At 34.9% G+C, this 13,313-nt stretch overlaps 1 protein-coding gene across 1 annotated transcript in view; it reads right to left on the bottom strand.

Moving 5' to 3' along the window:
- FHL5 (four and a half LIM domains 5) overlaps positions 1-12,997 on the bottom strand; it is a 54,119-nt gene extending 41,122 nt beyond the window's left edge. Inside the window, exon 1 of the mRNA XM_001100497.5 lies at positions 12,770-12,997. The gene's annotated coding sequence lies outside the window, so the exon portion shown is untranslated. The remainder of the gene's footprint in view (positions 1-12,769) is intronic.
- Between the last annotated feature and the right edge of the window lie 316 nt (positions 12,998-13,313).

Below are 13,313 nucleotides of genomic sequence, written 5' to 3' on the forward strand. Positions count from 1 at the left end.
TTACCACCCGCAGTATGCTTTATCTCTGGCTAATTGTGTTTCCTGTTCGACAGAAAAGACAGGGAAGATACTATGCTTGCCAGCAGACTCCTGGTGTCTAGTTTATTACCAGCATATGCTGAAGGCTCAGTAAATATTTGCAGATGGAAGAGACTGAAAGAAGAATGAGAGAGGACGTGTGGGAAAGTGTGAAGGTATGCACAGAGTAGTCTGGGTATTTTAGGAAGTTTCTGGAAAACTTCAGGTAAAGCTTCTTTTAGAGCTGTGCCTTGAAGGTTGAGTTAAAGGCAGTCTCTAAGACAAAGTAGGAGGAGGTTCCTAAGCTGAGGGCCGTCCGCACAGTTGTGGAGGTGATGACGGAGCATGATCAGGGGAGTGGTCTGCAAGCTCACAATCACCACTAGAACTGGAGGGTGGTATCCATACTTGGATAACAAAAAGGTCACATATAAAAACTAGTTCTTTTTACATGTCAGAGCTTTAAAAACTTAACTACACATTGCTATGGATTTATTTGGCCCACTGTTTTCTTTTTGGCCAACTAAAGACCATACTGAAAAGGTAGATCTATGACATATTCTATTAACTAAAAGTCTTGGCATTTCAACAATTTTCACTGACATACTAAATTTAAAACAGATCAAGAATTTTTTTTTGAGTTGAAGATCGTAACAGAGAACTTCTCATTCCCCCTGGTTTCTGTGCTTGCCCTTTAAAGGAGTTTCTCTCTTTTAAAGGATTCACTCATTCTGTGTCACTTGAGGAGTGACTTAACTGATAAATAATTGGGCAAAGGGGCACTTCATGTGGAGCCACATTCTTTCCCTTACTCCGCTGGAAGTTGCCAGTGCATGGGCCTATGTTCCCTCTCTGCAGTGAATTAACTCCAACTGCTCAGTCCCAGCTCATGAGGGAGCTCTGTAAGATCCAGGCTCTCTACTCCTTCTGGGAAGAAGCTGAATTCAGGCTGGGAAGGGAAGGGCTTGGTCTCTTACGCACGTTTTGTTTTCTACTCCCGCATTAACAATAATGATGTTAATAATAAATTGATCCGTACGTGATTTCTGTATCTATTTCTCAATTGCTTTAGAACTCTGAAAGGAGACATACATGATTAAGTGGAACTTTCCAGTCTAAACAAATATTACAGTAAAGCTAGTTTTATCTTGTTCTGTTTGTTGTATGTATGTGTATGCGTATTGAGAGACGGGGAGAAGAGGGGAATGAGAGAGACATACATATATTAACTTTTGTTAACCAGATGTTAAATTAGGCAGTAGGACCTATTCTCTGATGATGCTAGTTATTATAGTTTAAATGAAAATAATCTCTTGGCTCAGTTAAAAAATCAAAAGCAGTAAATATTCCAACTACCTTCACTGAAATAACCATTAATTGTTATTTTAATTGTTATTTTAAATGTTTTTGAAAATTTAACTTGTGACCTATTTTCTCTTTAAAGTTTATTAGCTTTTTGGATTCTGAATATTATTTTCCCAGGTGGAATTCTGATAATAGCATAAATTTATTTCTACTAATCAATGTTTTCCAGATCATTTGGTATCTAAGTGAAGAATATTATAAGTGAAGTACCAGTATGTATTTTAATAAGAAATTATGGTTTATAAAGTGACTTTATATATATTATTTAGAATAGCGATTCTTAATCATTTTATATTTAATAATTATTTAGCATATAATAAAAGCTATTTACCTCTCCTTAAAAATATATACAAATGCATACGTTCACAGAAATTTCTCAAACCCTGGGAAGGCAGGGTTCTCGGAATCAGGCTCTACAGTAGAGATCTGTACTATATAGAGCTCAAGGGCCAAATCTAGCCACTGCCTGTTTTTGTATGGTCTGAAACCTAAGCATCGCTTTTACATTTTTTAATGATAAATAAATACCAAAAGAGGAATATTTTTGACATATGAAATTTAAATATCGGTGTTCATAAGTGAAGTTTTATTGGAACACAGCCACACTCATTCATTATCATACTATCTATGGCTCCTTTCCAGGTACAACAGTAGGCTGAGTAATTTTGAAGACTAAAATATTATCTGGCTCTTTGCAGAAAACATTTTGCTGATCCCTAATCTCAAGTTTCAAAGTACATTTTGTGCTTTTAATTGTATTTTGCTGGGTGTTTGTTAAAGTATGCTTAAGTTTAATTAGAATTTGAAAAGAACTTTCTATACACTACTTAAAAGAATATATATTTACTAAATGGTTTTAAAAATAATACTAGAAGTCATTAACATGGTGTTTGGAAGGGAATTTAATGCCATGGTGAAATGCTTATAATTCTCTAAGTGGGAAAAAAGTGTGAATAGAATAATCAGTATGACCTCAATTATATACATTTTTGAAAAAGTAGAAACAAGTTTAGAAGAAAATATGCACAAATGTTAAGCTTCTTAATTGAAGCTAAGGAGTATTTAAAATTTTACTTTTCAGTATTTTTCAAATTGTATACTCCAATCTATCACTTCGGTAATAAGGAAACATAAGAAAAATATTGAAAAAATGGGAATATAATTGTTTAATTTTTTAAAAAATTAAAGGTCAAAAATTAGAATATTTTGTGATAGTATAACTATCAACATGTTCAAGGAAACAAGTGAATAAACTAAATATAATTACAAGACCAGAAATCATTTTTATAAATGAAATCTTAATTTAGATAGCATGACAGCTTGGTGTCAGATTTTTTTCAAATGCAAATTATACCATGAATCTACTAAAGAAGTGTTGATGTTTATGTGACAAAAAAGCTTAAACAAAATTGGAAGCATTTTAGTTCTATACTAGGAGGCATTTGGTCAAAATTGATGATAGACAGCTCCTTGTCAATAGGAGCCTCTTTCGTGTTCATTAGCACAATAGAGAGTTTCATGATATAAAGAAAATTGAACACCTTGACTCTTTTTCAGTAGGTTTATACTGGCTTGATCTAACTGATGAATAAATGAATGAAAATATGAATGAATGAATTACATGTATGTATGACTTTTTGTTACTGTCAAAAATAATACATAGTTTGATACCTTGATCAGGAGAACTGTTAATCTTCTTTTCAAAAGTATTAAGGGTCAGGGAGATAGCAGCAAGATAGCCAACTAGAAGCCCCTAGTGCTTACGCCCCTCTCAAAGACAGCCAGAACAATGGAAAAGCAGCTGCATTTCCATTGGGTGAGCACAAAACTCAGGATAGCTACATAGAGAATAAGGAAATGCCAGGCCTTCACCATCCCATCCCCGAAGTGGGATCAGCTGGGAGCCAGGAGGAACTTCTTATGGTGAGGAGGTAAGCAGGATGACTCCAACAACCTCCATCAATACCTTGGACACATACAGATCTCCCCACTGGTGTTTTCTGGAGTCTTCTCAGGCACCAAGCCCACCTGGTGAAGCCTGCCTGGAGTCCATATAGCTGTGCTCAGCCAGAGAAGGAGTTGACACTGTGCCCCACCTGCTGTGGCCCATGTGACTACTGTGCTATGGCATCTTGGAACAGGAACTACAGATAGAGTGAGCCTTACTCAAGGAGTAAGTAGTCATGGCTCCCCTTCATCCCTGAGACTAAACCACCCCTGAACCACCCCATCCCAAGAGCCCCACGTCCCCAGTATGTGCTGTTAGCAGTGTTAACACTGTTTCCTGTGAGGTCAAGAGGAGGTGGAATTGCTCTACCAACTCCTCCCCCTGCCCCTGCTGAAGCAGCACTCTGTCTCTTGGGAAAGCAATACCTTGGCTATTCAGACCAGTCACGTCTTCCTGGTGTCTAAGTTGAAGTGGTGCCCTGCATCCTAGGAAATGGTGCCTTGGCCACCCAGAACAGTCATGCACTCCATTACTTAATCTGAATTGATGCCCTGCATACCAAGAAAGCAGTGCTTGTGTAGCCAAGAACAGTCACATCCTTCAAACCTGAGCTGAAGTGGCACATTGTCGCTTGGGGAATTGTTGCTCTGGCTGAGCTGAGCAGAAACTGAGCTGAGACACCCTGCTCTATAAACTGAACAACTTTAGACCTTGATTCCCTGGAGCTGGCCTAGCTCTCTAGAGTCTCAGATGCTGAAGTACCCCTCTATCTAGGGAGTGGAGTCATTGCTGTGTTTTTTCCTACCCACCTGTCACCCAGGGAGCAAGCAACAGCTGTCCTCCACCATTTTGGAGTACTGAAAGCAAATGCACTTGGCCCTGCACATTCTGGGATACTGCTAAGCACCACCATCCCAGGGTCTACAATCACTACTACCCAGTGCCTCATCCCTTGGATCCTAAGTTGACACTGTGCCCTATTGACTCAGGTTCCTGAATTGCAGCCATACCCTGCTCCCCAGGCCAAAGTTCCAGAGCGCTCCTTATTCCCTGGAGTATTGAGGTCAGTGCTGTGCCCTGCCCCCAGGGGTAGAATCACAGCTACAACCTGGCACCCTGAGCATGAGCTGCTAGGGGGTGCCTCAAAATCATAGATCCTGGTTCTGTAGGTAACCTACATCAAACCCTGCCACAAGGGGTGAAGCTGTACCCTAAGGCCAAGTTGTCTCAATAGCTTTATGAGATACTGAGCTGAAAACTCCTACTGCACGTAGAACCCTGATCACTGCACTAGAACCCGTGCCACTGCAGTTGCTTGTAGGTCATGTCAGACTTGACATCAAATGGGATCCCCTCAGCTAAGTCTCCTTATTTTAGAGAAAACCAGAATAGGAGGACTCCAGAAGCCCTTAACACAAAGAACATTAAAAACCTATGTTGCCAATGCCATTGCCACAAACCTCTAAGCATAGGCTATGAGGCACCCACAGTTATTTCTGACCTTGAATACAACGGAAGAAGCTGCACAGAGACTGTATCTCTATACCTGTCATGAAACAGAGTCACTATACGTTTTCTAGCTGCACAGTAAAACTCAACTGCAGGATGAAACTTTCTTCATGAAAATCACTCTAGAAAGTTTGAAAAAGGTGATTATTTCACTAGATACACAGACATCAATGCAGGGACACAAGAAACATGAAAAAGCAAGGAAATAAGAGACCAACAAAGGAACATAAAAACTCTTTAGTAATAGACTCCAACGAAAAGGAAATCAATTAATTGCCAAAAAAAAGAAATGTAAAATAATGATCACAAGGAAACTCAATGAGATACAAGAAAATAAAGATAGACAATTAAATACAATCAGAAAAACAATTCACAATATAAATGAAAAATTCAATGAAGAGATAAAAATCATAAAAAGAACAAAACAAGAATCCTTCAGTTGAAGAATTCAATGAATAAAATATAAAATACAATAGAAAGTTTCAGAAGCAGACTTGATCAAGCAGGAAAAAGAATCTCTGAACTTAAAGTTGGGTCTTTTGAAGTTACCCAGTCAGAGAAAAGCAAAAAGAAATAAGAATGAAAATGAGTGAAGAAATCCTATAAGATTTACTGGAAAACATTACACAAACAAATATTCATATTATGGGATTTCCAGAAGGAGAAGATAAGGAAAAAGGTATAGAAAGCCTGTTTAATAAAATAATAACTGAAAACTTCCCAATTTAGTGGTGGGGGTTGTGGAGGAGGGATATTTGAACATCCAGCTTCAGGAAACTCAAAATTTCCCAAATAGATTCAACCCCAAAAAGGTCCTCTTAGAGGTGCATTATAGGCAAATTGTCATAAGTCAAAGACAGAGTTCTGAAAACAGCAAGAGAAAATTGTCAAGTCACATAAGAGAACTGCCATTAGACTAATAATAAATTTTGCTACAGAAACCTCACAGGCGAGGAGATTATAAAGTTATAAACTCAAAGTGGTGAAAGAAGAAAAAAAAATTGCTAGCTAAGAATACTATACCCAGCAAAGTTACCCTTCAGAAATTAGGAAGAAATAAAGCCTTCTTGATGTAAGAAAAAAGTGAAGGAATTCATCCTCACTTGCTTTGCCTTACCAGAAATGCCTAAGTGATTTCCACTTACATCTGGAAGTGAAAATCACTGCCATGAAAACACACAAAGAGTATAAAGCTCATTTGTAGAGCAAATATATGAGGAGAAAGAGAAAAGAGTTAAACCCTGTCACTGCAGAAAACCACCAAACCACAATGATTAAAATAAGATAAAAAGAAAGGAAAAAAAGATATACAAGAAAACAGGAAAACAACAAAATAGTGGGTGTAAGTCCTCACATGAATAATAACCTTGACTGTAAACAGACTAAATTCCCAACTGAAAAGATATAGACTAGCCGAATGAATTAAAAATAAAAGAGACCCAACTATATACTGCCTAAAAGAAAGTCATTTCGCCTCGAAAGACACATATAGAATAAAAACAAGGGATGGAAAAAAAATCCACACAAATGGAAACCAAAAGCAAAGGAGAATAGCTATACTTATATCAGATAAAGCAGACTTTAAACAAAAAGCCATAAAAAGAGACAAGGTTATTGTCACTTCAGCAAGAAGATGTAACAATTGTAAACATATATACACCCAATACCAAAACACCTAGATTTATAAAGCAAATATAATTTAACACAAAGGAGAAATAGATTTCAGTACAATAATAGTTGGGTACTTCAACACCCCTCAGCATTGGACAGATCATTCAGGCAGAAAATTAACAAAGAAACATTTAATTCAAACTTCACTTTAGACCAAATGGACCTACCAGCCATTTACAGAAAATTTCATTCAACAGCTGCAAAATACATATTCTTTTCATTAGAAAATGGAACATTCTTTAGGATAGAACACATGTTAGGCCACAAAACAAATCTTAACAAATTTAATAGAAGTCATATCAGTTATTTTTTTATGACAATATAATAAAACTAGAAATCAAAATAACAAGAGGAACTTTAAAAATTGTACAAATACATAGAAATTATACAACATGTTCCTGAATAACAAATTGGTCAATGAAGAAATTAAGAGGTAGATTTTAAAATATCTTCAAACAAATGAAAATAGAAACACAAATTACCAAAACATCTGGGATATAGCAAAAGCAGTATTAGAAGGCAAGTGTGTAGCAACAAACACCTATATCAAAAAAGTAGAAAGATATCAAATAAACAAGCTCATAATGCACTTCAAGAAACTGGAAAAGCAAGAGTAAACCAAGGCCAAAATTAATAGATAGAAAGAAATAAAAGCATACATAAATAAAATTAAGACTAAAAAATACAAAATATCAACAAAATGGAAAGTTTAGTTTTTTTTGAAAAGATAAACAATATCAACATTCCATTGGTTTGACTACCCAAGAAAACCGTAAAGCTTCCAATAAAATCAGGAATGAAAAGGAGACATTACAACCAATACCATAGAAATACAAAAAATTATCAGAGACTATTGTAAACAGCTATATACCAAAAACTTTAGAAGACCTGGCAGAAATGGGTAAATTTCTGGACACAAACAACCTATCAAAAGTGAACCAACAAGAAAGAGAATACCTGAACAGATCAATTACAAATAATGGCATTAAGTCTGTAATAAAGTCTCTTATCAAAAAAAAGCTCAGAATATGATGGCTTCACTCTGGAATTCTACCAAAGATTTATAGAAGAACTAATACCAATTCTCCTCAAATTCTTCCAGAAATTGAAGATAAGGGAATTCTTTCAAACTCATTCTATGAGGCCATGATACCTTGATACCAAAACTAGTCAAGAATGCAACAACAAAAAAAGGAAACTATAAGCCAATAAACATGATGAGCATAGTGCAAAAATCCTCAGCAAAATACTTGTGAACCAATCTGGCAGCACATTAAAGAGGTTATTCACCATATAGGTCAGATTTACCCCAGGGATGTAATACAGAAACGAATAAATGTGACACCTTGCGTCAACAAAATGAAGGACAAAAACCATTTGATCATCTCAAGAGATACAGAAAATATATTTGAGAAAAATCCAGCATCCCTAACAAATTCTCAACAAGTTAGGTATAGAAGGAATGTACTTCCACATAATTAAAGCCATGTATGACAAATCCACAGCCAATATCACACTGAATGGAGAAAAGTTTAAAGCTTTTCTTCTAAGATCTGGAACAAGACAATGATCTCACTTTCATCACTTTTATTCAAAATAGTACTGGAAGCCCTAGAGAGAGCACTTAGGCTAGAGAAAGACATAAGGAGCATCTAAATTGAAAAGGAGGTCAAATTGTCCTCATTTGCAGATAACAAGAGCTTCTATACAGAAAACCATAAAAGCTCCACCAAAAATCTCAGAACTGATAAGCAGATTCAGTAAAGTTGGAGGATACAAAATAAAAATACAAAAACCAGTAGCTTTTCTATACACCAAAAACAAACTAGTAGAAAAAAAATCAAGAAACAAATTGCATTTATAATAGCTACATAAAAAGCCATGTAGGAATAAATTTAACCAAGGAGGTGAAAGATTTCTACAATAAAAACTACAAAACACTGATGAAAAAAATTGAAGAGGACACACACAAAAAAATCTCATGTTCATGAATTGTAGACATTAATATTGTAAAAATGACAATACTACTAAAAGTGATCTACCAATTCAATGCAATGCTATCAAAATACCAATGACATTCTTCACATAAACAAAAAAAATTTCCTACAATGTATATGAAACCGCAAAAGACCCTGAATAGCCAAAGCAATCCTGAGCAAAATGATCAAGCTAGAGAAATCACATTGTTGAACTTCAAAATATATTTCAAAACTATAGTAACCCAGATAGCATGATATTGGCATATAAATAGACACATAGAACAATGGAACAGAATAGAGAACCCAGAAATAAATTCACATAGTTACAGCCAAATGATTTTCAACAAAGCTGCCAAGAATATTTAATGGAGAAGGAACAATCTTTTTGAAAAATGATGCTGGGAAAACTGAATATTCATATGCAGAAAAATGAAACTGGATTTCTACCTCACATAACATGTAAAAATCAACTCAAAATGGATTAAAAACTTAAATATAAGACCTGAATCTATGAAGCAACTAGAAGCAAACATAGGGGAAATACTTCAGGATGTTGGTGTGAGCAAAGATTTCATGGATAAGATCTCAACAGCACAAATAACCAAAGCAAAAATAAACAAATGAAATTATGTCAAACTGAAAAGCTTCTGCGCAGCAAAGGAAACAGTTAACAGAGTGAAAAGACAACCTGCAGGATAGGAGAAGGTATTTGCAAACTATTCATCTGCCAAGAGTTTAGTATTCATAATATAAAATGAACTCAATAGCAAAAAAAAAATTCACATTAAAAAGTAGGCAAATAAGCTGAATAGACATCTCTCTAAAGAAGACATACAAATGGCCAACAGGCATGTACAAAAAATGGTCAATGTCATTAATCATCAGGGTAATGCAAATAAAAACCACATGAAGATATTATCTCACCCTGGTTAGAATGGCTATCACCAAAGAGACAAAAAAAAAAAAAAAAAAAAAAAAAAAAAGGGCTAACAACGATGTGGTGAAAAGCAAACTCTTATATGCTATTTGGAATATACATTTATATGTGTGTATATATATATATATATCCATTATGGAAAACAGTATGGAGGTTCCTCAAAAAATTAAAATAGAACTACCATATGATCCAACAATCCCATTACTGGGTATATATCCAAAGGAAAGGAAATCAGTATGTTAAAGAGATATCCATACTTCCATGTTTATTGCAGTACTACTCACAAGACATAGTCAAGATATGAAATTACCTAAGTTTCCATCAATAGGTGAATGGATTAAAAAAAGTGCTATATATCCCAATGGAATATTATTTGGTTGTAAAAAAGAACAAATTTCTGCCATTCACGGCAACATGAATGAGCTTAGAGGACATTATTTTAAGTGAAATAAGCTAGAAACAGAAAGATAAATACTGCATGTCCTCATGAATATGCAGAAGCTAAAAAAAGTCAATCTCATAGAAGGAGAGAGCAGAATAGTTCTTACTAGAAGCAAAAAAGGGTAGGGGGAAGAAAGAGATAGCCAAAGGTAGGCTAAGAAATACAAAATACAGCTAGATAGGAGGAATAAGTTCGAGTGTTCTATAGCACTATAGGGTAACTATAATTAGCAATTTATTGTATATTTTCAAATAGCTATAAGAGTAGATTTTAAATATTTCCAACTCAAAGAAATGAAAAATAAAGTTATAAATTTGCTAATTACCCTGATGCGATAATTTGTTGTATACATGTATACAAACATCACATTGTACCCCATAGATATGTACAGTTATATGTCTATAGTAATAATAAAAGCAAAAAAGAAAAAAGAAGAAAATTCTTAGAAGTCATGTGACTTATGACATGTTACTTAAATTGTTTTATGAACAATTGTAAGAAATAATTAAACAGAATCAAACTGGAAAACAAGCCCCAGAAGCATATTTCTCCACTCCACTTCCACACCACCATCTTTAGAGGATTACAATTGCAATGAAATTGTAAAAATACAAAAAGGTATATTTTTAAATGTGAGGAGACAACCTGAATTTATCAAAATAATCTACTCAGGATCCATTTGGTAAATACTCCTTTGACAAAATGAATATGCAAAGGAATAGCTCAAAGCTTTGCTAAAAATCAAGTGAGATAAATTTAAGGTCCATTGGTGCTGGAAATGCAACCGAAGAATTTGAGAAGAAAAAAAATAAAAATGACTACTGTTATTATTATTCTAATATAAAATTCTGTAATACAGCTGTTTTAATTATATCTTTAAGGTAGGGAGGCAAACTCACCTGCTCTCATTCATAGAAAACTCAGTATGAATGACACTTCAAAACCTTGACTGTCTTCTCCACATCACACTATTGCTTTCAAACAGACTCTCTATCTTTATTTATTTAATGAATGTAAACCTTGCTGTTGACATACCCTAGTATGTTCTAATCAGGGTAATTAGCCCGTGTGAAAGTTTAGACATATAGTAAAGATAAGGTAAATCCAAACCCATAAGAATGCTTTACTAGTTCATATAAAATACTAGGGTATATCATCAATAAGCTTATTATTTATTTTTATTTTAAATAGAGTCTCCCTATGTTGCCCCAACTGGTCTTGAACCCCTGGGCTCTAGTGATCCCCACGACTTTGGCCTCCCAAAGCTAGGATTACAGAAGTGAGCCACCATGCCTGGCCTCAAGCTGATTATTTTGCAGGGATTTGAGGCATGTTGGGCAAAAAGGAGTCCTCCTTCTCCTCCTCTTCCTCTACCTCTTTCTTCTCTTCCTCTTCTTCAGTGAGCTTTCAAGGGTACCAAAAAGCAACCAAGAAAAATGATGGTAATTGGAGAGGAAAAAGATAATTACGAGAACAGGGAAATGCAAGCTGGTTTAACTAATATCTGATTCAGAGCTTCCCATGCGGACCCAAGTATTCAGCTTTCATTTCTAAAGAGATCATATCCCCTCAATTGAAAACATAAAAATAAAAACAAATTAAAGCGTCTCTAAATATTCTAAACTCTTATTTGTAATATTTTAGTAGAAAAGTACCCAGTCTTGTGTAATAAATACAAATTAATTCAGCTTTACTCAAAATGTTGGCAAGTGTAATGAAAATAAGAGGTAAATTTGTCAGTGAGGTGGTGTTATATTAAAACACAAATCTGCTACTCTTGCTTAGGTAGAACAGTCCCAGATTTGGCAACTAATGATAATGTGAGAATAAATAGAACAAGTGTAGAAAACAGACACCACAGTTTACCTTCCCCTTAAAGCAATTTGGATTATGGCTTTAAGCATATATCATAACACATATGTTAAGAAATATCTTGTATGATACATATGTTTGCAATACTTATGTTAAATTTTAATCCATATGCTTTGCTAATAAAAATGCTAGTATTTACACATGATGGTATTGTGGATACGAAATGAGGGCTAAAAGAGCTCAAGGATTTCCTTACATTTTATGTATAAGAGCTATGCATTTTGTTAATAATTCTTTTTAATTTCCAATTTTCTGAAGTCTGAAATGACAGCCGAGGAGCTACATTTGGTTTTCAAATGAATGATAGGTACCAAAGAGGATAGGACTAAAATAGTGAGAGAGAAAGCATTAACACATATGGCGTGTATGCTTTTTGCCTGAATAACACTACCTCTGTTTCAAGAAGTAGCACTTTAAATTGATAGAGTCTATTATATATTTCTGTGGGCTGGAAACACAGATATTTTAATTTAACCTTAGGAAACCTAAGATTATGAATTTTTGTATGCCCACTTCTGGAAAGTAGGCAGATTTTTCTTGAAAATAGCAGGAATCTCATTAACTCCTTTTACTTAAAACCTGTAAGTGACTTCAAAATGTGCTCTTGAAATATAAATCTAGTCATAAAATATGCTAAGTGATAATATTATTCATTCAAATAAACGAAGGCAAATAAAATCTCAAGAGCCCTCCTCTTCTTCCTCTTTTTACAACAATAAAGCTGTACCCTGCATTAAAACCATTAGAGAAACTCAAGAGACAATTCCAAGGAGTTATCTGGCACTATGTAACCTCCACACGCAAGTTATGAGAATGATAAATCTGAAAAGCTCAGCATATAAAATTTGATAATCTTTAGCTAAAATGGCCAAGAAACTTCAAAAGGCATACACTTTTGCCAAGCAAAATTTTTCTCTTAAGGAGTTACTGGAAAGTTTATAAAAATTTCTCATCCTTAAAAAAAAAAATTAGAGAAGTCGAAATACCACAAAACAAAACAAAGGAAACATTTGGGGGAAAGAACTCACTTTGTCTTAAAGCCGCTTCTTCCTGTAATTTAAACAATACAAAAGGAGAATATATGTTGATTATTTTTCCTCCAATCCATATGCGTGTTAACTCCCAAAGGAACAGAAAGTCACCAGCACCATCTGAAGATCCTTTCCAACTGCATGTAGCTTTTTCAACTTTGCGGGAGAAAACAGAAGGGTCCCTGCATTTCCTCCAAGTCTTACACCATGTGCATTACTCCTACTGGGCTGAAAAAGCACTACTTGTCAATTTTTACTTGAAACTATGAGTAACAAATTCTCTGCAGGACATCCTTAAAGGGAAATTCTGCCAGGATTAGCATTCGAAGTATCTGGCTAAGCTCCAAAAAGTTTAAAATACACAACGTTCACACAGACACATACACACTTGAGAAATTTCCACTAACTAGGCTAAATTAAGGGCATATTTATAAAAATAATGCTCTAAAAGCATGATGTATTTTCTGTTTCCTCAATCTGTTTTTGGCTTTGTTTTCTTTGTTTTCTGGTGGTGATCAGAACCTTTCTTTTAGGTTGGAAA

The sequence above is a fragment of the Macaca mulatta genome, chromosome 4 (genome assembly GCF_049350105.2).
Source record: "Macaca mulatta isolate MMU2019108-1 chromosome 4, T2T-MMU8v2.0, whole genome shotgun sequence".
NCBI classification, from domain to species: Eukaryota; Metazoa; Chordata; class Mammalia; order Primates; family Cercopithecidae; genus Macaca; species Macaca mulatta.